The following is a 23,688-nucleotide window of genomic DNA, read 5'->3' on the forward strand; positions in this document are numbered from 1 at the left end:
GTCCATAAGGACTCGGGTGTGGCCTTGGTCCAACAAACGGTGGCAGACGGGGTCCACGAGGAGGGGTGATGCCTCCTACATCACACCATTCCATACATTCTGGCAGACCAGATCGCACGGGGTACAAGTCCCTCATGTCCATAAACCCAGCTTGCACGGCAGGTGCAAACCGTGTCAGAGTGGCCCAGTGATCAGCACGAGCATTAAAGAGCTCGATTCGCAAGGCACGATTCTCACGGTCCTTGTCCTCAAGCATCTCGGTGGTGGTGCGGAGTAGTGAGTTCTCATGGGTAGAATCACAGTAAGTAGCCTGATAGTACCCCTGTGCCCCAGGGAGTGCTGCTGGCATATAGCGGAAGTCGGTGTTCTGAAGCAAGGCAGTTCTGGCTCGCATGATAGTCACCATTGAGTATGCTGCGTCCTGCACGGACATCTCGACGGTAACCCCAAGTCCATAAGAGCAATGGAGGGGTTCAGTGGCTCCAGGATAGGATGGGTAAATCCTGACTGTGCAAAGATATTGACTTTGGTTAAAGTCTCGGAACTGCTCCTCGACGGTATACTCGGGATACCAACAATAGCCTGTCTCAACCATCACTCGGACCAGCATGGCCGTGTGACCAGGTACGCCGATGCACCGGGTCAGACGAACCACTTGATTCTGGGAACGGGTGGCCATCTGAAAGCACGAAATAATGCAAGGCATTAGTATTTCTAGGAGAATTCGGACAGCATAACGGCTGTAAATGCTCGAAAAAGGATTTGAGACATTCGCAACAGTTTGCAATACCACTCAACAACATCATGTCAAGGTTCTGGTTCAACCGACAACAAACTAAGGTAGTAGAAACTGAACCGAAGCATGGAACCAACAATCCTATAAGTTACTACGGATTAGTAACACGTGAACCTGATAGAGAGGAGAGAGCCTAGTCCTTAACCCACGTAGAATGAGAAGAGAATGACTCAGATCAGAGGGCATGGGGTAAAGGAGTAAAAGCACCTTACGTTCCCTCCCACAATCAATTCCCCTACATATAAATAAAGCATTTCTAGACTCGACATCGACCAGTTTGGCTTATCGCACCTACAGGCAGTCCGGCTCTGATGCCAACGCTGTCAGGACCCTGATTCCAAGTCACACCGATCTAGCCTGTAACACCTCATATAACTTTGCGGCCTCACGCACGGTACTTCCACGGGTGTCGCCTTACCATGGCCCGGGACCGTTTGTGCCTTTTGGCTCACGTATATGACAATGTCGCTAGCATCCATATGACAGAGAACCCGGGCCGACATGGCTAGTCGTGAACCCAAAGCGGCACTAACGTATGGGGACAGGCATACATGAATCAACCTCGAACGTGTCGGTCAGCAGCGTGTGAATCCGGGCTGTAGCACTGGGCTAACAGGACTCCGGGAACCCGGGCTGTAGCAGGCTAGGCAGGACTCCGGACGTCACCGCGTGACATTTCCCCGAAGGGACAGACACAGGAACGATATGACTCACATGCCGGCCAGTCAGGTGTCCAGAGCAGTAGTGCTGGGCTAGCAGGACTCTGGTGAACCGGGCTGTAGCGGACTACTATGGCTCAAGGAGACACTAGACTACATTTCCCCATAAGAGAGGCTGCCAAGGATAAACCACTAGATTGTCGGATCCCACACATACCAAGCATTTCAATCATACACACAATATGCTCGATATGTGCAAATACAACATGGCATCACAACAAAACTCTACAACTCAAAGTACTTTATTTAAAGGGCTCCGGAGAGCCTTACATAACTTGTTCATACAGATAGGGGTCACATGACCCGACACTCAAGTCATACAATCATACAAGCACATGCGGAAGCAAACTGTCTGGGTACAGACGCTAGAAAGAAAGAAGGCTTGACGAAGCCTGTCTATCTACGTAGGCCCTTCACAAGCCTAGATCACCAGCTGGGTGGCAAGTCACTCGTCGTCGTCGTCGAGTTCTACGTAGAACCCATCAGAAGGGGCGGTGTTGTCGTCTGAAAACAGTAATTGAAGCAACATGAGTACAAATGTACTCAGCAAGTCTTACAACAGATCCTACTATACATGTTCATTCTCAAGAAGGTAGTGGGGTTATTGCAGCAAGCCAGCTTTGACTCTTGGCTAAGCTATCCTACGATACACCACTTGTGAAATAGTTTTCGCACACGAGTCCACTAATCACCATCTCAATACTCCACCGTGGATCCTCCCTTGTCATCCCACGAGAGGGCCATCCGCAGTACTCACACTTATCTTGAGGCTTTTAGTAGTATCCATTTACTTGTCTATGAACTGCATAAGCGACCAAGTAGTCCTTTACCGCGGACGCGGCTATTCGAATAGTTTTATACCCTGCAGGGGTGTACTTCGTCACACACGCTCTCACCACTTATCGTCGCTACACGACGTGTACTCGGCAACCTTCAAGCGGAAGCCCAACGTGGGTGTCGGCCACAGCCTACCTAAACACTCGAGTCTCTAGTCCAGGTTTATCGCCTATTTAGGTAACATCCGCAGGGAGTCCGGCCGAGGTTTCCACATACGGCCCCAAACGATGTGTGCAGGGTTCCCGGACACCAAACGGGCGACTCGGTACACCGTGCCACGAGCCTACCGCATCACAGCCCACCCCTTGGTCAGCGCTGTCCACGGCCTCCAGCTTACTACAAACACCAGAAACTACGTGCAACTCCTGGACAGAGGACAAGGGTGATTAAGAAGCCGAGGGGGTCCATTGGTTTCGGGCCCAATGCGTGGTAGTAGCTGAATCTTAAATCACGCATACAGATCTCAGTTCTTAGGGACGGTCTCAATGAAACAACCCACCATGTACTCCTACATGGCCTCCCATCGATACCTTTACCAAATCGTATTCAACACCTCACACCGACACACACTATCACTCCAGTTCATCACCCTGATGAGCCAGACCTGACACAACTCTAAGCGTAGCAGGCATAGCATTGTAGGAACACAACATGGCTCAATCAACTCCTACACATGCTAGTGGGTTTCATCTAGTTACTGTGGCAATGACAGGTCATGCAAAGGAAAGTGGGTTCAACTACCGCAACACACAGTAGTTTGAATCGCGTTGTCTTAATGCAGTAAACGAGAGCAGAAGCGAGAAGATGGGTTTGTTTCGAAATGATCAATGGGTTGCTTGCCTGACGGAGTGGTGGTGGGATACTGCCCTTCAGTTGGATACTCGTGAATATCCTCGGAGGCAGGACCTACCACAATGAACACATCGAAGCACAATCAACACCAAGCAAGTGCAACAATATGATGCATGCATGAGACATGGCAAAATGGATGTATTGGGCTAATGCAACTAGGACCAGGTGGGTTTGGACTATTTTGAATCAAAGATTCAAATTCCAAGTTCATAAATGGCCCATATTAGTGCTTTATCTTGTTCTGTATAAAACAGTAGGTTAACTTGCTTAATCATGCATGAAACCAGTACAAACGGATAGAATGGATTTTTCTGATCATTTTTCATATATAAATCTTTTCATTCTGAGCTATAGATTATTTCTATGATTTTTTGAAGTTTGTGATAATTTCTGGAATTTCCAATATAAGAATAATTCCAGTAATTAAATTGCTTAATGCGTCAGCAGTGTGTCATGATGACGTCAGCGGTCAACGGGGTCGTCCAGGTCAAACCTGACGTGTGGGTCCCCTGTGTCAGTGTCACTGTTAGGTAATTAGCTAATTAGGATTAATTTAACTCTAACTCAGATTAACTAGCAGGCGGGCCCCACTTGTCAGTGACTCTGGGGGGCAACCTGTGGTCAACCCACGCTGACTCGCCGGCGTTTAGCCGCCGGCGACGTCCAGACGCGGCGGTGGAGTGCGGGATCCCTCCTCCGGCGACCAAATGGACGGCGGAGGGTACCTACGTGTAGCTGGGGGCGAACCGCGTCGACTGGTGGTGGTGGTGGAGCTCGGGGTCGCCGAAATCGACGCCGGCGACGAGCCGTGTGGCTTCCGGGGTACGGGCGTGGTTGAATCCGTTGCTAGAGAGCAAGGCGAGGGACATGCGATGGTGCTACGGGTTCCTGGCGTTGCGGTGCAGCTAATGGCCACGGTGGTGCGGCCGCTGGATGGCCGGAGCCTCGTCGGCGACGAGCTCGTGCGGCGGCGCGTACGGGTGAGCTTCGTGCAGTGGCTGCGGAGCTCGAGAGGGAGAGAGAGGATGGGAAGGTGGCCAGGCTCACGGTGGTTGCGACGGAGCGGACGGTGAGGTCGGAGGCGAGCTGTTGCAGTGGCGACGGCGGAGGGGATCTCCGACGGTGAGCGGCGAAGGGGAGGTCGGAGGCGAGGCTTCGGGGCAAACGAGCGCTCGGGGCTCGGCCTGCTCGAAGGAGTGGGCGACGGCGGAGCTGTTGGACACGGTGGAACGGCGCGAGGTCGACGGTGGGCGCGGCTACTCCGGCGAGGTGGCTGCGGCGGCGTCGGCCATGGTGGGGGAAAGGCAAGGGAGAGGCGATGGGGGAGAATGGCGGTGTCCAGAGGCTCGGGGGCGCGTCGAGGGGTTCGTCCAGCGCATCCACGGGCGAGGCGGCAAGCAGGTGGCGCCGTGGCGAGCTCGCGCTCGCCGGCGTCACCTCTCTGCCTGCTCTGGCGAGAGCAGGCAGCAGACTGGCGCGGGCCAGCACAGTGCTGGGCCGCCAGGTGGGCTGCCAGGTGAGTCTCTCTGCTTTTTGTTTTCTCTCTTTTTATTTATTTCTGTTCTGTGTTTTGAAATAGTAAAAATACTATTTCATTTGGAAAAATCCTGAAAATATTCTGAGGCACCTTTGAAATTATTCTCAACAGCCTAAAAATACCTTCAAGATTATTTGGGCATTTGAAAATATTTATAGGATTTAAAATGCCCAAATGCAAATACTTATGGTTGTGCAAAAATCCAAGATGGCCTCCAAAAATATGAAACCATGTTTGGCAGAGGTTCTAGCCAGGACCAAAGATGGTGAACATTTATGGAGGGCATTTCAGGTTCATTGAAAAGAATTTTAGTAAACCCTAGTTGTTTCAGGGAGGGGTGCTGGGGGTTTCTGGCATCCCCATTTCAGGTTTCTGTGAAAGATAGACATGATGCAACACTCTAATGCATGAACTAGCTAGGATGTGACACATTTTCCTCTCGTTTTCCTCTGCCCCACTCCACCCTTGTCGTTTTATTCGCCCTTTTATCCCGTTCGTCTTTTTTCGCTTGCTTCGTCGTTATGGCTAGTCCTTTATCTACTCCTTTGTCACCCGATTTTGAAGTCCTCCACTTCAAACAAAGACAAGGAGAAAACCTAAAAGATGCTTGGTATAGGATGATAGAATCCTATCGTGGTTGCACTATAGAGGGAGACTTCAAGATTTTACTTCGCAATGTTTATATTGGGCTAACCATATCCCATAGACAACTCCTTGATTTTGCCGCCAAAGGGGATTTTATTGATACTGATCCTAGTGTTGCTTATGAAATTATAGAGGGGATAGTAGGAGTACTTCCCCCACAAAAGGGACCACTTCCTACTCAAGAGGGAACCCAAATCTTAGAGAAATTATGCGAATTGCAAAAGTCTATTGAGCCTCTTAAAAATGTTGGAGGGAACCTTCAGCGCATGAATACGTTAACTACATTTGCAATAAGCGGTTGGATGCTTTAGATCTAAAATTCTCCGAGAATGAAGGGAAACGTAAGGAACCTCCCGGATCCGAGCATAACTCCCTTAAAAAGATAAATGCCAAAGATGGCAACACCTAGATCTATCCTTCCCTTTATGCCTAGCTAGGGGCGTTAAACGATAGCGCTTGTTGGGAGGCAGCCCAATTTTATTTTTGTTTCTTGCTTTTTGGTCATGTTTAGGAATAAATCTTTGATCTATCCTCTGGTTAGATTTTTTTTGTGTTTTAATTAGTGTTTGTGCCAAGTAGAACCTTTGGGAAAACTTGGGTGAAGTCTTTTTGATCTTGCTGTAAAAAACAGAAACTTTAGCGCTCACGAGATTAGCTACAAATTTTTACTGGAGAGTGCTATTTAGTTGATTCTTTTTTAAGATGATTAATAGATAAATTCCTCACGTCCATAAATTTATTTTAGAATTTTTGGAGTTCCAGAAGTTTGCGTTTGGTACAGATTACTAAAGACTGTTCTGTTTTTGACAGATTCTGTTTTTCGTGTGTTGTTTGCTTATTTTGATGAATCTATGGCTAGGAATGGAGCTTATGGCCATAGAGAATTTGTAATAAAGTAGGTTTAACACCAATATAAATAAGAGTGAGTTCATTACAGTACCTTAAAGTGGTGTTTTGTTTTCTTTCGCTAACGGAACTCATGAGATTTTCTGTTAAGTTTGTGTCGTGAAGTTTTCAAGTTTTGGGTAAAGATTTGATGGATTATGGAACAAGGAGTGGCAAGAGCCTAAGCTTGGGGATTCCCAAGGCACCCCAAGGTAAAATCCAAGGACAACAAAAAATACTAAGCTTGGGGATGCCCCGGAAGGCATCCCCTCTTTCATCTTCGTCCATCGGTAACTTTACTTGGAGCTATATTTTTATTCACCACATGATATGTCTTTTGCTTGGAGCGTCTTGTATGATTTGAGTCTTTGCATTTTAGTTTACCACAATCATCCTTGCTGTACACACCTTTTGAGAGAGACACACATGACTCGGATTCATTAGAATACTCTATGTGCTTCACTTATATCTTTTGAGTTAGACAATTTTGCTCTAGTGCTTCGCTTATATCTTTTTAGAGCACGGCGGTGGTTTTATTTTATAGAAATAATTGATCTCTCATTGTAACACCCCGCATGTAACTTGCCATATTTGTAACTCCGACTCTTGCCATTTCCGGCTATGTTATATGTTTTTCCCACCGTTGTCGGGTTTTGTCTTTTGTTTTGTATTTTGTCATGTCATGCATTTTCATATCATGTCATCATGTGCATTGCATTCGCATACGTGTTCGTCTCTTGCATCTGAGCATTTTCCCCGTTGTCCGTTTTCCAATCCGGCGCTCCTATCTCCTCCGGTGCACCCCTCTTGTTTTCTTTCGTGTGCGTGTGTCAAACTTTCTCGGAATGGACCAAGGCTTGTCAAGTAGTCTTAATATACCACCCAGAGACTACCGGTCAAGTTTCGTTCCATTCGGAGGTCGTTTGGTACTCCAACGGTTAACCGGGCATCCGCAAAGTCCATTTGAGTGTCCAGCAAAAACCCCCTCTAAAACCAGCCCAAAACCCACCAAACTCTCTTCCATGCTCTAGGTCGTTCGATCACGATCGTGTGGGCGAAAACCGCACCTCATTTGGAGCCTCCTAGCTCCCTCTACCTATTTATATGTGGGCATCCCGAAAAACGGATTCGCAGGCGAACCCTAGAGTTTTTCCCACCGCACCGCCGGGCGCGTCCGTCCGCGCCGGACAACGTCCAACCGCCGCCGCCGCCGCCCCGCAGGCCCGTTCCCGGCCCCCTCGGCCCGAGCTGCGCCTCCGCCCGAGCCCGCATCCGCACCGCGTCTCCGCCGCCTCTCCCGTCGAAGGCCGGCCCGCCGCCGCCGCCATCCCCGCCGGCCGCCGCCGCCGTCAGCGGCCCCGCGCCGCCCGCCGGATCCGGGTCCCGCCGCCGCGCCATCGCCGGACCCCCGCCGCCCCGCCGGCGACCACCACCTTCGGCGCCCTCCCCCGCCGCCGGGCCCTCCTCCGGCCAGGCCGCCGCCGGTCCCTGCCTCGCCGCCGTCGGGCTCGAGCACGAGCTTGGGAGCCGGCCCGATCCGATCTGGTAGGAAACCCCCCCCCCCCCCTTGACTTTCTCGTCCCCGTTATTTCTTCTAAGTCCCAGAATCTTATCAGTATCTTGCTCTGTTCCCGATGCGATAACTTCGTGCATGTAGCTCCGATTCGCGCGTATAATATGTCAAATTGTTCGCCTCATGATGCTCTTCATTTTGTTAAATTTCACCATTTTTATTAGAGGTCATCTTGATGCCCAAATCTTCGTTGGAAGAGGGCTAGTTGCTGTTAATCTCTGGTTCTTATCAGAACTTGGAGAATTGTCATTTTTGTATCATTTATTCTGTGCATCTTTTGAGCATGAGCTCTACATATGTTTTGAAGTATGCCATGCCATCTTTCCAGTGGTATAGTCCATGTATTTTTGTGATCTCTGTGGTGACTAGCACAAGCATGCAAAATAGGTCCCATAATAATTCTGATTTCAGGGACTTGGTGATTTCTCCAAGTCTTTGTCTGCTGTAATTTTGTTGCCATGTAAACTTGATGCTACAGAGAGATCCATGCATATTTTGGAGATGTTCAGTAAGGATGTTTTATAGATATAGTTGTAATTGATCCATTCCTGTAATTGTTTGCAATTTTAGAGTACCATAGCATGACCCAATCTTGCTCTACTTTTGCTATAAAATATTTCTGGCAGATTTTTGACATGATATGCACATTTGCCAAGCTTATTGTAGTTGATCCATACCTGCTATGCAATTGTTCTTGCCATGTATAGCTTCATAAACATGCCATCTTGCTGTAGGTATGCTTGGTTTGTCATGCATTGCTCTGTAGTGAGTGCATCAAGCTCACAAAGAGGCCTACATATTAATATTTCTGCCATGCTCTGTTTTCTGCTAAGTCTGAAACCTGATAACGAAACTTGCTATGTTTACATGCTTGCCATCATATCTCCTAGTCCTTTTTGGCTTATGGTCAGTAAGGGACTTTTGTCATGTGCTTTTAGTATAACACTACCATGCCTTGTTTTGCTATGTTAAGTTCCTGTAGCATGTTGATTTCATGCTCTAAACATTGCTACCTGATGCTGATTTCTGCCATGTCCAGTTTTTCACTAAGTCTGTGAATCTGTAATCTTTTGCACTTTTGCCATGCTTGTTTGAGCTTGATATGTTGTGAACTAGCCGTAGCTCAGTGTTCATCTTTTGTCAAGCATCTCCTGTAGATTACTGCCATGTGCTTTGTTGCTATGTTGGGGTGCTGTAGCATTGTTGCTTGTTGCATTTTAAGTGCTATCTTGCTGTTTATCGCAGATTAGTGTCATTCTTGTTTTGCTCGCCATTTGCAAACCGTGCATCCGATTCCGGTGATCTTTATATCGATTTCGACCAAAATCATCTCATCTTTCCAGTGGCATGCTTTGTTTGCCAAGTTACTGCCATGTTCATCATTTTCCTCCCGGAGCACGCATATGCATCGCATACCATATCTTGCATATCATACATGTCTTGCATCATGTTGCTTGTGCATTTCTCGTTGTTGATTGTGGTTCCGTTTGTTTGTGTTCTTGTCTTGGGTAGAGCCGGGAGATGAGTTCGTGAACGAGGAACCTGTCGAGTATGCTTACGAGGATCAAGCTTTCGACAACTCTGAGAATCTTGCAGGCAAGATGACCACCCCTCGAAATCACTTCTATCTTTGCTATGCTAGTTGTTCGCTCTATTGCCTTGCTCCGCTACCTAGCACTTGCTATATCATGTCTCCCATTTTAGCCATGTCAGCTCTAACCATCTTTCCTAGCAAACCGTTGTTTGGCTATGTTACCGCTTTTGCTCAGCCCCTCTTATAGCGTTGCTAGTTGCAGGTGAAGTCGAAGTTTGTTCCATGTCGGAACATGGATATGTTGGGATATCACAATATCTCTTATTTAATTAATGCATCTATATATTTTGGTAAAGGGTGGAAGGCTCGGCCTTATGCCTGGTGTTTTGTTCCACTCTTGCCGCCCTAGTTACTGTTATACCGGGATTATGTTCCTTGAGTTTGCGTTCCTTACGCGGTCGGGTGATTTATGGGACCCCCTTGACAGTTCGCCTTGAATAAAACTCCTCCAGCAAGGCCCAACCTTGGTTTTACCATTTGCGACCTATACCTTTTCCCCCCGGGTTTTCTAGAGCCCGAGGGTCATCTTTATTTTAAACCCCCGGGCCAGTGCTCCTCTGAGTATTGGTCCAAACTGTCAGTCGCCGGTGGCCACCAGGGGCAACTCTGGTCTGGCCTATCGGAAGCTTGGACAATCCGGTGTGCCCTGAGAACGAGATATGTGCAGCTCCTATCGGGATTTGTCGGCACATTCGGGCGGCTTTGCTGGTCTTGTTTTACCATTGTCGAGATGTCTTGTAAACCGGGACTCCGAGATTGATCGGGTCTTTCCGGGAGAAGGTTTATCCTTCGTTGACCGTGAGAGCTTATGATGGGCTAAGTTGGGACACCCCTGCAGGGTATTATCTTTCGAAAGCCGTGCCCGCGGTTATGAGGCAGATGGGAATTTGTTAATGTCCGGTTGTAGATAACTTGTCACTTGACCCAATTAAAATACACCAAGTGCGTGTGTAGCCGTGATGGTCTCTTCTCGGCGGAGTCCGGGAAGTGAACACGGTCTGTGTTATGTATGACGTAAGTAGGTGTTCAGGACCTCTTCTTGGTCATTGCTAGATGACGTCCGCTCCATTGCTTCTCTTCTTGCTCTCATTTGCGCAAGTTAGCCACCATATATGCTTTTGTCGCTGCAGCTCCACCTCTTTGCACCTCCTTGTCCTATAAGCTTGAATAGTCTTGATCTCGCGGGTGTGAGATTGCTGAGTCCCCGTGACTCACAGATACTTCCAAACAGTCGCAGGTGCCGACGATGCCAGTGCAGATGATGGCGTCGATCTCAAGTGGGAGTTCGACGAGGAACGTGGTCGTTACTATGTGTCTTTTCCTGATGATCAGTAGTGGAGCCCAGTTGGGACGATCGGGGATCTAGCATTTGGGGTTGTCTTATTTTCATCTGGATTTTGACCGTAGCCGGTCTATATGTTTGTATTTTGGGTGATGTATGATGTTATTTATGTATTGTGTGAAGTGGCGATTGTAAGCCAACTCTTTATCCCATTCTTGTTCATTACATGGGATTATGTGAAGATGACCCTTCTTGCGACAAAACCACTATGCGGTTATGCCTCTAAGTCGTGCCTCGACACGTGGCAGATATAGCCGCATCGTGGGCGTTACAAGTTGGTAATCAGAGCCTTCCCTGACTTAGGAGCCCCCTGCTTGATCGAATCGCTGGCGTTGTTGAGTCTAGAACAAAAAATGTTTTGAGTCTTAGGATTATATATATCGGAGAGTAGGATTCTTTTTACTCCTCAGTCCCTTCGTCGCTCTGGTGAGGTCTCCTGACGTAGAGTTTTGACTATTCTCTCCTCAAATTTCACTAAATTTTTTTTTAGGATCACGCGGGTATCTTGGAATCGTTCCGATCGATTTGTGACGAGAACATTGTTCTTGGTGCCTCCTGTCATTTAGGGGTTGTGGCAGTGTCCCAGGGAGTTGAGCTCCGAGGTGTTGTCGTCACAATTTTATCGTTGCAGTTCTGGAATACCTGAGTTTCGCCGACATCGAAATCTCTTTTATGCAGTTGTTGGTGAGATCACCTCGACGCCACCCAGTACTGGGGCGGGAGTTCGGGAGTATTGCCATAACTTGTATAACGGATGTTTTTCGAAGGTTGAAGTAAACGATTTCCGAAGGTTTCTTGGTTATGTGTTGACGGATGGATACAGCTGGATCTAGGGATTGTTAGTTTGGGTGATATATTTTGTGTCCCCTGTATCCCCTACACCAGATTGCATAACCAGAAAGTTTCGGGAGTGGGAATTCTAGTAGCCTTAGGATTTCTTTCCGACAGACGCATGATATGAGATTGGGGTTCGACGTCTAGTGGTCCGCCTGTATACGGTTGATTTTACAGTGGTCTCGTTGTGTCTTAAAGAGTCCATGGCTTTGCCGACTCGGGGACGCTTCGTATGTCATGTGCACAGCCTTGTACATGATGGTGCTGTACGATTGAGCCCGTGTGGGCCCCACCATGAAAACTTCGGATGAAATATCTATCATATGTTTGTTCCGGCTTATTCTGCAAGCCAATACTTTGTTTTATTTTGTACTGTGGTATTCGAGTTGCTTCGAATTCATTTGTTCATTCCATATCTTTTTCAAGTGGCTTCTGAACTTATGGAATTGTGATGATTTACTACGGAATTCATTCGTTCATCTTCGTTCGAATGTTTATTGTGAAGACTATATGTTGCAATTTCTATCCGTTGATTCTACTTATCTTTTGTCTATCAAGATGCTAACGGATGTCACCCTCTTCAGGATGGCTCCGCCAACGCGTCAGAATCCGGATCGCAATGAAGGGAGTCAAGCGAACCCTCCGCCACCACCTCCACCTCCGGAGGCATGGCAAGCAATCATGGAAGCCACCAACGCCAATGCTCAGATGATTCTGCAACTCTTGCAAGAACGTACTCAAGGGCAAGGCAATCAAGGTCAAGGCAACAATCAGTTTCACTTTGCCACTCTCAATCAGTTTCTCGCAAATCAGCCCAAGTCTTTCAGCTACTGTGCCGAGGCCACGGATGCCGATGATTGGCTCGTGGACATGAACAAGCATTTTGAATGTAGCAATGTCAGGCCTGAGGACTTTGTCAAGTTCGCTTCTTTCCAGCTCAAGGACCAAGCTGCTGATTGGTTTCAGCAATACAAAGATTCCAGAGGAGGTCGTGTGATTACTTGGACTGACTTCTGTCGGGACTTCAAAGCGCACCACATTCCACAAAGTGTTGTTGAGAGCAAGCGTGAGGAGATCCGCAATCTCAAGCAAGGAAACATGTCTGTGTATCAATACAACATTCAGTTTCAGAAACTTGCTCGCTTCGCTAAACAAGACGTTCCTGATGAGAAGAGCATGATCTATCACTTCAGAGGTGGCCTTAAAGAGGATCTGTAGTTAGCTCTTGTTCTTGTTGAGCCTACTCAGTTTGATCAATTCTACAATATGGCACTGAAGCAAGAGGCTGCTCAGCTCAAGTGTGAGGCTTCTAAGAAGAGAGTCAGAGACGCAGTTCAGTCTTCTTCTTCCTCACTTGTGACAGCTAAGCAACAGAAGTTCTGGTTGCCCCCTCCTCCTCCGTTTCGTCAGCCTTACCAGCAGAAGAACAAAGGTGGCCATGGTTCTTCAAACTCTTCCAACTATGGCTATCAGAACAAGTCTCAGAATCAAGCTCCCAAGTCCAATGCTCCTTATCACCGTCCACTCTCAGAGGTGACTTGCAACAAATGTCAGCAAAAAGGTCACTATGCTAACAAGTGCTTCAACCAGAGGCGTCTTCCTCCTCCTCCTCCTGTCAGATCTTCCAGCAATGCAATGGTCAAGCATAATCCAAAGTTTGCAAAGGTGAACATGATGAATGCAGCTCAAGCGGAGGAATCTACTGATGTGATAATGGGTAATCTCTCAGTTAATGATATTCCTGCAAAAGTTCTTTTTGATACTGGTGCATCGCTTTCTTTCATATCAAGACCTTTTGCATCCAAGCATGAATTGCATTTCCAAGGATTGCCTAGGCCGTTAGCAGTTGTCTCTCCGGGCAAATGCATGAATGCAAGTTCCATGGTTCCGAATGTTACCATCAAGATGGGCGACTACAAATTCCAGTCTTCTCCAATTGTTCTTGGTGACTCGGATATTGATCTTATTCTCGGGATGGACTGGCTTTCTAAGCACAAAGCTCAACTTGATTGTGCTGCCAGGGAAATTCAATTGACACACTCGTCTGAGGATGTGATTATTTTTGCCGCTCGTGATGAAACCATTCGGTTTTTCTCTCTCAATGAGAAGGGCGAATTGGATGCCATCTCTCAAATTCCAGTCGTTTGCGAGTATCAAGATGTTTTTCCAGAAGAGCTTCCGGGTATGCCTCCGCACCGGCCAGTTGAGTTCGTTATCGAACTAGAGCCTGGTACTGTACCCGTTTGCAAGCGTCCATACAAGCTTGGACCAAACGAGCTGAAGGAATTGAAGAAGCAGCTTGATGAACAAGAACGTCTGGGTTTGATCAGACCGAGTTCTTCTCCATGGGGTTGTGGTGTTCTTTTTGTCAAGAAGAAGGATGGCACGGACCGACTTTGTGTCGACTACCGTCCGTTGAACAAGAAGACAATCAAGAACAAGTATCCACTTCCAAACATCAATGAGCTATTTGAGCAACTCAAAGGTGCTAAAGTATTCTCGAAGCTTGACCTTCGTATGGGTTATCATCAGATTCGCATTCGTGAAGAAGATATTCCCAAGACAGCATTCAGAACGAGCTTTGGTTCTTATGAATATACTGTCGTGTCTTTCGGCCTTGTCAATGCTCCTCCGGTGTTCTCTCGGATGATGAATTTCATCTTCAACCCCTATACCAATGAATTCGTTCTGGTGTATCTCGATGATATCTTGGTCTTCTCCAAGAACAAGCAGGTTCATGCCAAACATTTGCGATTGGTGCTCGACAAGCTCAGAGAGTATCAATTCTATGCGAAGTTCTCCAAATGTGAGTTTTGGCTCGATGAAGTTCTTTTCCTTGGTCACATCATCTCTGCCGAAGGCATCGCTGTTAACCCCGAGAAGGTGTCCGCAGTTCTGGATTGGGAACCTCCTCAAAATGTCAAGCAGCTCCGCAGTTTTCTGGGTCTTGCAAGCTATTGCCGAAGATTCGTTGAGAATTTCTCCAAGATTGCAAAGCCTCTTTCCAACCTCCTACAGAAGCATGTGAAGTATGTCTGGTCTCCTGAGTGTGACGTTGCTTTCAACACTCTCAAACAGAAACTAGTCACAGCTCCTGTCTTGACTCCTCCTGATGAATCCAAGCCGTATGAAGTTTTCTGTGATGCTTCTCTCCAAGGTCTCGGTGCTGTGTTAATGCAAGAGAAGAAAGTTGTGGCCTATACCTCTCGGCAGTTGAAGCCCAACGAGAAGAACTACCCCACTCACGATCTTGAGTTGGCGGCAGTTGTCCATGCATTGGTTACGTGGAGACATCTCTTGTTGGGAAGACAAGTGGACATTTTCACTGATCACAAGAGCCTCAAGTATATCTTCACTCAGCCCAACCTCAACCTCAGGCAGACTCGATGGGTCGAAATGATTCAAGAGTACAATCCAAGTATTGAATATACTCCGGGCAAAGCAAATGTCATTGCAGATGCTTTAAGCAGGAAAGCTTATTGCAACAGGTTAATTCTCAAGCCTTTCCAACCGGATCTTTGTGAAGCTTTCCGCAAGTTGAATCTCCAAGTTGTTCCTCAAGGCGTTCTTGCCAACCTCATTGTATCTCCTACTTTGGAAGATCAAATTCGTGAGGCACAACTCCTTGATGCCATGGTGAAGAAGGTGAAACGTGGTATCGACAAGGGTCTTTCCAAATACAAGTCCTATCGCATTGATGACAGAGACACTTTGTTCTTCGAGGACCGGATTGTGGTTCCGAAAGGTGATCTAAGGAAAGTCATAATGAACGAGGCGCACAATTCTCTCCTTTCCATTCATCCTGGAAGTACGAAGATGTATCATGACCTCAAGCAGTCGTATTGGTGGACTCGAATGAAGCGAGAAATTGCTAAATTCGTGAATGAATGTGATGTCTGCCGAAGAGTGAAAGCAGAACACCAACGACCAGCTGGTCTCCTCCAACCTCTTGCTATCCCAGAATGGAAGTTTGATCATATCGAAATGGACTTCGTGACTGGATTTCCTAAGTCCAAGCGCGGAAATGACGCTATCTTTGTTGTCATCGACAAGCTCTCTAAAGTGGCTCATTTCCTTCCTATCAAAGAATCCATCACAGCAGCTCAGCTGGCAGAGCTCTACACCTCCAGAATTGTCTCTTTGCATGGCATTCCACAATTGATTTCTTCTGATCGTGGAAGCATCTTCACCTCCAAGTTCTGGGACTCCTTCCAGAAGGCCATGGGCACAAACATTCGCTTCAGCACAGCTTTCCATCCCCAAACTAGTGGCCAAGTCGAGCGAGTCAATCAAATTCATGAAGATATGCTCAGGGCTTGTGTCATTTCCTTTGGCATGAAATGGGAAGATTGTCTTCCTTATGCTGAATTCTCCTACAACAACAGCTTCCAAGCGAGTTCGGGCAAGGCCCCATTCGAGATTCTCTATGGCAGAAAGTGCCGTACTCCTCTCAATTGGTCAGAGACTGGTGAACGCCAACTTCTTGGCAATGACTTAATCACTGAAGCTGAAGAAATGTGTAAAGTCATCCGTGATAATCTCAAAGCCGCGCAATCGCGCCAGAAGAGCTACTATGATAGTAAGCATCGTGATTTGGCTTTCGAGATTGGAGACCATGTCTACCTCCGCGTCTCTCCAATGAAAGGCACTCGTCGCTTCGGTATCAAAGGGAAGCTTGCCCCTAGATACGTGGGTCCTTTCAAGATCATTGGCAAAAGAGGCGACCTCGCCTATCAACTTGAGCTTCCTTCCAACTTCGCGAACGTGCACGATGTGTTCCATGTGTCACAGCTCCGCAAGTGCTTCAAGGCGCCTGAGCGCACTATCGATTTCCAAGAGATTGACCTTCAAGAAGATTTGTCTTATCATGAGCACCCAGTTGCTATTCTTGAAGAAACTGAGCGCAAGACTCGCAACAAGTCTATCAAATTCCTGAAAGTGAAGTGGTCGCACCATTCCGACCGGGAAGCCACCTGGGAACGCGAGGACCATCTCCGTTCCGAATATCCGGAGTTCTTTCAGTCCTAGATCTCGGGACGAGATCCTCTCGTAGTGGTGGAGTGTTGTAACACCCCGCATGTAACTTGCCATATTTGTAACTCCGACTCTTGCCATTTCCGGCTATGTTATATGTTTTTCCCACCATTGTCGGGTTTGTCTTTCGTTTTGTATTTTGTCATGTCATGCATTTTCATATCATATCATAATGTGCATTGCATTCGCATACGTGTTCGTCTCTTGCATCTGAGCATTTTCCCCGTTGTCCGTTTTCCAATCCGGCGCTCCTATCTCCTCCGGTGCACCCCTCTTGTTTTCTTTCGTGTGCGTGTGTCAAACTTTCTCGGAATGGACCGAGGCTTGTCAAGTGGTCTTAATATACCACCCGGAGACTACCGGTCAAGTTTCGTTCCATTCGGAGGTCGTTTGGTACTCCAACGGTTAACCGGGCATCCGCAAAGTCCATTTGAGTGTCCAGCAAAAACCCCCTCTAAAACCAGCCCAAAACCCACCAAACTCTCTTCCATGCTCTACGTCGTTCGATCACGATCGTGTGGGCGAAAACCGCACCTCATTTGGAGCCTCCTAGCTCCCTCTACCTATTTATATGTGGGCATCCCGAAAAACGGATTCGCAGGCGAACCCTAGAGTTTTTCCCACCGCGCCGCCGGACGCGTCCGTCCGCGCCGGACAACGTCCAACCGCCGCCGCCGCCGCCCCGCAGGCCCGTTCCCGGCCCCCGCGGCCCGAGCTGCGCCTCCGCCCGAGCCCGCGTCCGCACCGCGTCTCCGCCGCCTCTCCCGTCGAAGGCCGGCCCGCCGCCGCCGCCATCCCCGCCGGCCGCCGCCGCTGTCACCGGCCCCGCGCCGCCCGCCGGATCCGGGTCCCGCCGCCGCGCCATCACCGGACCCCGCCGGCGACCACCACCTTCGGCGCCCTCCCCCGCCGCCGGGCCCTCCTCCGGCCAGGCCGCCGCCGGTCCCTGCCTCGCCGCCGTCGGGCTCGAGCACGAGCTCGGGAGCCGGCCCGATCCGATCTGGTAGAAACCCCCCCCCCCCCCCCTTGACTTTCTCGTCCCCGTTATTTCTTCCAAGTCCCAGAATCTTATCAGTATCTTGCTCTGTTCCCAATGCGATAACTTCGTGCATGTAGCTCCGATTCGCGCGTATAATATGTCAAATTGTTCGCCTCATGATGCTATTCATTTTGTTAAATTGCACCATTTTCATTAGAGGTCATTTTGATGCCCAAATCTTCGTTGGAAGAGGGCTAGTTGCTGTTAATCTCTGGTTCTTATCAGAACTTGGAGATTTGTCATTTTTGTATCATTTATTCTGTGCATCTTTTGAGCATGAGCTCTACATATGTTTTGAAGTATGCCATGCCATCCTTCCAGTGGTATAGTCCATGTATTTTTGTGATCTCTGTGGTGACTAGCACAAGCATGCAAAGTAGGTCCCGTAATAATTCTGATTTCAGGGACTTAGTGATTTCTCCGTCTTTGTCTGCTGTAATTTTGTTGCCATGTAAACTTGATGCTACAGAGAGATCCATGCATATTTTGGAGATGTTCAGTAAGGATGTTTTATATCTATAGTTGTAATTGATCCATTCCTGTAATTGTTTTCAACTTTAGAGTACCATAGCATGACTCAATCTTGCTCTACTTTTGCTATAAAATATTTCTGGCAGATTTTTGACATGATATGCACTTTTGCCAAGCTTATTGTAGTTGATCCATACCTGATATGCAATTGTTCTTGGCATGGATAGCTTCATAAACATTCCATCTTGCTGTAGGTATGCTTGGTTTGTCATGCATTGTTCTGTAGTGAGTGCATCAAGCTCACAAAGAGGCCTACATATTAATATTTCTGCCATGCTCTGTTTTCTGCTAAGTCTGAAACCTGATAACAAAACTTGCTATGTTTACATGCTTGCCATCATATCTCCTGTTCCTTTTTGTCTTATGGTCAGTAAGGGACTTTTGTCGTGTGCTTTTAGTAGAACACTTCCATGCCTTGTTTTGCTATGTTAAGTTCCTGTAGCATGTTGATTTCATGCTCTAAACATTGCTACCTGATGCTGATTTCTGCCATGTCCAGTTTTTCACTAAGTCTGTGAATCTGTAATCTTTTGCACTTTTGCCATGCTTGTTTGAGCTTGATATGTTGTGAACTAGCCATAGCTCAATGTTCATCTTTTGTCAAGCATCTCCTGTAGATTACTTTCATTTGCTTTGTTGCTATGTTGGGGTGCTGTAGCATTGTTGCTTGTTGCATTTTAAGTGCTATCTTGCTGTTTATCGCAGATTAGTGTCATTCTTGTTTTGCTCGCCATTTGCAAACCGTGCATCCGATTCCGGTGATCTTTATATCGATTTCGACCGAAATCATCTCATCTTTCCAGTGGGATGCTTGGTTTGCCAAGTTACTGCCATGTTCATCATTTTCCTCCCGGAGCACGCATATGCATCGCATATCATATCTTGCATATCATACATGTCTTGCATCATGTTGCTTGTGCATTTCTCGTTGTTGATTGTGGTTCCGTTTGTTTGTGTTCTTGTCTTGAGTAGAGCCGGGAGACGAGTTCATGAACGAGGAACCTGTCGAGTACGCTTACGAGGATCAAGCTTTCGACAACTCTGAGAATCTTGCAGGCAAGATGACCACCCCTCGAAATCACTTCTATCTTTGCTATGCTAGTTGTTCGCTCTATTGCCTTGCTCCGCTACCTAGCACTTTCTATATCATGTCTCCCATTTTAGCCATGTCAGCTCTAACCATCTTTCCTAGCAAACCGTTGTTTGGCTATGTTACCGCTTTTGCTCAGCCCCTCTTATAGCGTTGCTAGTTGCAGGTGAAGTCGAAGTTTGTTCCATGTCGGAACATGGATATGTTGGGATATCACAATATCTCTTATTTAATTAATGCATCTATATATTTTGGTAAAGGGTGGAAGGCTCGGCCTTATGCCTGGTGTTTTGTTCCACACTTGCCGTCCTAGTTACTGTTATACCGGGATTATGTTCCTTGAGTTTGCGTTCCTTACGCGGTCGGGTGATTTATGGGACCCCCTTGACAGTTCGCCTTGAATAAAACTCCTCCAGCAAGGCCCAACCTTGGTTTTACCATTTGCGACCTATACCTTTTTCCCCCGGGTTTTCTAGAGCCCGAGGGTCATCTTTATTTTAAACCCCCGGGTCAGTGCTCCTCTGAGTATTGGTCCAAACTGTCAGTCGCCGGTGGCCACCAGGGGCAACTCTGGTCTGGCCTATCGGAAGCTTGGACAATCCGGTGTGCCCTGAGAACGAGATATGTGCAGCTCCTATCGGGATTTGTCGGCACATTCGGGCGGCTTTGCTGGTCTTGTTTTACCATTGTCGAGATGTCTTGTAAACCGGGACTCCGAGATTGATCGGGTCTTTCCGGGAGAAGGTTTATCCTTCGTTGACTGTGAGAGCTTATGATGGGCTAAGTTGGGACACCCCTGCAGGGTATTATCTTTCGAAAGCCGTGCCCGCGGTTATGAGGCAGATGGGAATTTGTTAATGTCCGGTTGTAGATAACTTGTCACTTGACCCAATTAAAATACACCAAGTGCGTGTGTAGCCGTGATGGTCACTTCTCGGCGGAGTCCGGGAAGTGAACACGGTCTGTGTTATGTATGACGTAAGTAGGTGTTCAGGACCTCTTCTTGGTCATTGTTAGATGACGTCCGCTCCATTGCTTCTCTTCTTGCTCTCATTTGCGCAAGTTAGCCACCATATATGCTTTTGTCGCTGCAGCTCCACCTCTTTGCACCTCCTTCTCCTATAAGCTTGAATAGTCTTGATCTCGCGGGTGTGAGATTGTTGAGTCCCCGTGACTCACAGATACTTCCAAACAGTTGCAGGTGCCGACGATGCCAGTGCAGATGATGGCGTCGATCTCAAGTGGGAGTTCGACGAGGAACGTGGTCGTTACTATGTGTCTTTCCCTGATGATCAGTAGTGGAGCCCAGTTGGGACGATCGGGGATCTAGCATTTGGGGTTGTCTTATTTTCATCTGGATTTTGACCGTAGCCGGTCTATATGTTTGTATTTTGGGTGATGTATGATGTTATTTATGTATTGTGTGAAGTGGCGATTGTAAGCCAACTCTTTATCCCATTCTTGTTCATTATATGGGATTGTCTGAAGATGACCCTTCTTGCGACAAAACCACTATGCGGTTATGCTTCACTTATATTATTTTGAGAGTCCTTTAGAACAGCATGGTAATTTGCTTTGGTTATAAAACTAGTCGTAATATGATAGGCATCCAAGATAAAAACTTTAAAGTGCATTGAATACTAAGAGAAGTTTGATACTTGATAGTTGTTTTGAGATATAAAGGTGGTAATATTAGAGGTGTGCTAGTTGAGTAATTGTGAAATTTAGAAATACTTGTGTTGAAGTTTGCAAGTCTCGTAGCATGCACGTATGGTAAACGTTGTGTGACAAATTTGAAGCATGAGGTGTTCTTTGATTGCTTTCCTTATGAGTGGCGGTCGGGGATGAGCGATGGTCTTTTCCTACCAATCTATCCCCCTAGGAGCATGCGCATAGTGCTTGGTTTCGATGACTTGTAGATTTTTTCAATAAGTATGTGAGTTCTTTATGACTAATTTTGAGTCCATGGATTATACGCACTCTCACCCTTCCATCATTGCTAGCCTCTTCGGTACCGTGCATTGCCCTTTCTCACCTTGAGAGTTGGTGCAAACTTCGGTGGTGCATCCAAACCCCGTGATATGATACGCTCTATCACACATAAGCCTCCTTATATCTTCCTCAAAACAGCCACCATACCTACCTATTATGGCATTTCCATAGCCATTCTGAGATATATTGCCATGCAAGTTTCCACCGTTCCGTTTATTATGACACGCATCATCATTGTCATATTGCCTTGCATGATCATGTAGTTGACATCGTATTTGTGGCAAAGCCACCATGCTCAATTTTTCATACATATCACTCTTGATTCATTGCATATCCCGGTACACCGCCGGAGGCATTCACATAGAGTCATATTTCGTTCTAAGTATCGAGTTGTAATTCTTGAGTTGTAAGTAAATAAAAGTGTGATGATCATCATTAGAGCATTGTCCCATGTGAGGAAAGGATGATGGAGACTATGATTCCCCCATAAGTCGGGCTGAGACTTCGGACGAAAGAAAGAAAAAAAGAGGCCAAAAGAAAAAAAAAAGTCCCAAATAAAAAAATGAGAGAAAAAGGGAGAAGGGACAATGTTACTATCCTTTTTCCACACTTGTGCTTCAAAGTAGCACCATGATCTTTATGAGAGAGAGTCTCTTATTTTGTCACTTTCATATACTAGTGGGAATTTTTCATTATAGAACTTGGCTTGTATATTCCAATGATGGGCTTCCTCAAATGCCCTAGGTCTTCGTGAGCAAGCAAGTTGCATGCACACCCACTTAGTTTCTTTTGTTGAGCTTTCGTATATTTATAGCTCTAGTGCATCCGTTGCATGGCAATCCCTACTCCTTGCATTGACATCAATCGGTGGGCATCTCCATAGCCCGTTGATTAGCCGCGTCAATGTGAGAGTTTCTCCCTTTTTTTCTTCTCACACAACCTCAATCATTATATTCTATTCCACCCATAGTGCTATGTCCATGGCTCGCGCTCATATATTGCGTAAAAGTTGAAAGAGTTTGAAAAGGCTAAGTATGAAACAATTGCTTGGCTTCTCATCGGGGTAGTGCATGATGAGAGCATTTTGTGTGACGAAAATGAAGCATGGCCAAACTATATGATTTTGTAGGGATAAGCTTTCTTTGGCTATGTTATATAAGACATAATTGTTTGGTTAGCATGCTTGAAGTATTATTATTTTTATGTCAACATTAAACTTTTATCTTGAATCTTTCGGATCTGAACATTCATGCAACAATAAAGAAAATTACATTGAAGAATATGCTTGAAAGCATTCCACATCAAAAATTATGTTCTTATCATTTACCTACTCGAGGACGAGCAGGAATTAAGCTTGGGGATGCTTGATACGTCTCCAACGTATCTATAATTTTTTATTGTTCCATGCTATTATATATTCTGTTTTGGATGTTTAATGGGCTTTATTATACACTTTTATATTATTTTTGGGACTAACCTACTAACCCAAGGCCCAGTGCAAATTGCTGTTTTTTTGGCCTATTTTAGTGTTTTGCAGAAAAGGAATATCAAACGGAGTCCAAACGGAATGAAACCTTTGGTAGAGTTATTTTTGGAACAAACATGATCCAGAGGACTTGGAGTGGACGTCAAGAAACAACCAAGGAGGCCACGAGGCAGGGAGGCGCGCCCCCACCCTCGTGGGCCCCTCGTGGCTCCACCGAACTACTTCTTCCTCCTATATATAGCTACGTACCCTGAAACCATCCAGGAGCACCATGAAACCCTATTTCCACTGCCGCAACTTTCTGTACCCGTGAGATCCCATCTTGGGGCCTTTTCCGGCGCTCCGCCGGAGGGGGCATCGATCACGGAGGGCTTCTACATCAACACCATAGCCTCTCCCATGATGTGTGAGTAGTTTACCACAGACCTTCGGGTCCATAGTTATTAGCTAGATGGCTTCTTCTCTCTCTTTCGATCTCAATACATAGTTCTCCTCGATCTTCTTGGAGATCTATTCGATGTAACTCTTTTTGCAGTGTGTTTGTCGAGATCCAATGAATTGTGGGTTTATCATCAAGATTATATATGAACAATATTTGAATCTCCTCGTAATTCTTTTATGTATGATTGGTTATCTTTGCAAGTCTCTTCGAATTATCAGTTTGGTTTGGCCTACTAGATTGATCTTTCTTGCAATGGGAGAAGTGCTTAGCTTTGGGTTCAATCTTGCATTGCTCGTTCTTAGTGACAGAAGGGGAAACGACACGTATTGTATTGTTGCCATCGAGCATAAAAAGATGGGGTTTATCTCATATTGCTTGAGTTTATCCCTCTACATCATGTCATCTTGCCTAATGTGTTACTCTGTTCTTATGAACTTAATACTCTAGATGCATGCTGGAT

This window comes from Aegilops tauschii, chromosome 1, assembly GCF_002575655.3.
Source record: "Aegilops tauschii subsp. strangulata cultivar AL8/78 chromosome 1, Aet v6.0, whole genome shotgun sequence".
NCBI classification, from domain to species: Eukaryota; Viridiplantae; Streptophyta; class Magnoliopsida; order Poales; family Poaceae; genus Aegilops; species Aegilops tauschii.